We start from the raw sequence: 2739 nt of genomic DNA, 5'->3' as shown, positions 1-2739 counted from the left end.
AGGTTTTATCAATTATGAATAAAGCTATCATAAACATCCACATGCAGGTTTTTGTGTGGATTTAGGGTTTCAGCTCCTTTGGGTGAGTATCAAGGTGCACAATTACTGAATCATATGTTAAGAGTCTGTTTAGTTTTATAACAAATCACCACACTGTTTTCCAAAGTGGTTGTATCATTTTGCATTTCTACCAGCATTGAATGAGCATTCCTGTTGCCCCACATCTTTGCCAGAATTTGGTGTTGTCAGTGATCTGGATTTTGGCCATTCTAATATGTGTGTAGTTCTCTTTGTTTCTTCATGTAGATTGACATTTTCATCTAATGTCACTTTATTTCATCCTCAGAACTTCTGTTAGTATTTTTTGTAAAGTAGGTCCCTTAACAATTAATTATTTCCATTTTGTTTATCTGGGAATTTATTTTTTATTTATTATTAAAGAATAGGCATTCTGGGTATAGGATTCTTGTTTGATCATTTTTTTTTTTCTTTCAGCACTTTGAATATATCATATGTCAACCCATATGCTTTTTTTTTTTTTTTGAGTTGGAGTCTCACTCTGTCACCCAGACTGGAGTGCAGTGGCCGCTCCCAGCCACCACAGCCTCGACCTGCTGGGCTCCGGCAATCCTTCCGCCTCAGCCTTCCGAGTAGCCAGAATTACAGGCGCGCACTACCATGTCCAGATAATTTTTGATTTATTGTAGAGATGAGGTCTCGCCAAGTTGCCCAGGCGGGTCTCGAATCTGCGGGCTCAGGCAATCCACTCACCTCGGCCTCCCAAAGGCGCAGGATTACAGGCTGAGCCACCGAGCCCGCCTCGTATGCTTTTTTAAATCTCCATTGTTTTTGGTGGGAAGTTAGCTGTTTATCATATTCTAGTTCACCTGTATGCAGTGAGTCATTTTTCTCTTGCTGCTTTCAAGATATTCTTTTTGCCTTTCAATTGTTTAACTATGAAGTGTTTAGGTGTTTTTTTTTTTTTTTTGGTGTTTATCCTGCTTCGAATTCTCTGAGCTTAGTGGATGTGTAATTTAATGTTTTTCATCAAATTTGGGGATTTTTAAAAAGTCATTCTTTCTTCAAGTATTTTTTCTTGTCTTTTTCTTACTCTGGAACTCCCATTATACATTTGTTGGTATGTTTAACAGTGTTCATAAAACATGACTATTTGAGGCATTGCTCATTTTTATTCATTGTTTTTTTCTTTCTATTCTTTTATTTGGGTAATCTCTATAGATAAATCAAGTTTACTTACCCTTTCTTCTACCAGCACAGATCTACTGTTGAGTAATTATAGATACGTTTTTATTTCAGTTGTTGTATTTTTCAACTCCAGAATTTCTAGTTGGTTATTTTTCAAAATAAGTTTATCTTGTTGATAATCTATACTTGGTGAGACATTGTTCTCATACTTCTTTAGACAAGGTTTCTTTTAGTTCTTTTTTTTTTGAGTTGGAGTCTCACTCTGTTGCCCAGCCTGGAGGGCAGTGGCACATTTACAGCCACTCCAGCCTCGACCTGCTGGGCTCTGGCGATCCTTCCGCCTTGGCCTTCCAAGTAGCCGGAACTACAGGTGTGCACTACCACTCCCGGCTAATTTTTTATTTATTGTAGAGATGAGGTCTCGAGCCCATGGGCTCAGGCAATCCACTCTCCTTGGCCTCCCAAAGTGCTGAGATTACAGGTTTGCCCTCTTTTAGTTCTTTAAACATATTTATAGTAGCTGCTTTTGAGGTTTTGTCTGTTAAGTCCAATGTCTCTGTACTCTCACAGATAGTTTCTATTGCCCACTTTCCCCCTATGTGTGATCATATTTACTTGCTTCTTTTTGTGTCTTACATTTTTTAATTGAAACTGGACATTTCATGTAATATAGTTGAGCAATTATGGGTTTAGCTACCTCTCCTTTGGGGTTTTTGTTATTGCTGTGTTTTGTTTGTTTGCCTGGACTAATTCTATGAGATCTATTCTCCCTGCAGTATGCAGTCTTTGATGTCATGGTTCAGGTTGTTTCCCCCTTGTTTTCACTTTAGGTCTGGCTTCCTACAGGTTTCCCCAGGTCAGCATAACTTAGTAGTCAGCCAATAATTGATCAGAGGTTATGCTTAAACACTTTGAGTCAGAAAGAGTTCCACCCTGAGCTGTTGAATCTGTATGTAACTTAGGGAATACTTTCACAATTCAACAAGCTTACTAGTTTGCTCTATAGTCATCCGGTAACAAGTATCTTGCAAGGGTGTTTTCTGATCTTTCTTGAGCTAGTGCAGCCTTGCACATGTGCACAGGTTTCTGAATCACTGGAGATAAATGTGATTTTAACAGGGTCCTCTTTAGCTATCTGCTTACTTGGGTATCTTTGTTACATTTCTGGCTGGTCTGATGTCATTTTGTTTGCCTCATTTAGCATCTCTGTGGTATTAGCTTTCCCTGATTACTTGCCACTGAAAGCTCCACTGATTTTGACAATGCCACTGGGCATGGATTCATGCTCTGCTCCAAATAAAGTCAAGTCTTCTCAGGTAAGACAGCAGAGCCGTCAGTCCTTATGGGCCACCTCTCTCACCTGGGATAGAGAACTTTTGCACCATAGGGATGAGGTGCAAGCAATGGGAGTAGCCCTTGACTTAAATATTACAGACTCCCACTTCCACTATTTTCACCAATATTCAGGTAATTTTTTTGAATAATTGCAGTTTCACTTTCCATAGTTTCAGTTCCCCCAATCACAGTACAAAA

Source organism: Carlito syrichta, unplaced genomic scaffold (genome assembly GCF_000164805.1).
Source record: "Carlito syrichta isolate Samal-C Ts95f unplaced genomic scaffold, Tarsius_syrichta-2.0.1 Scaffold313283, whole genome shotgun sequence".
Taxonomy (NCBI): domain Eukaryota; kingdom Metazoa; phylum Chordata; class Mammalia; order Primates; family Tarsiidae; genus Carlito; species Carlito syrichta.
This window is presented reverse-complemented; position numbering follows the sequence as displayed.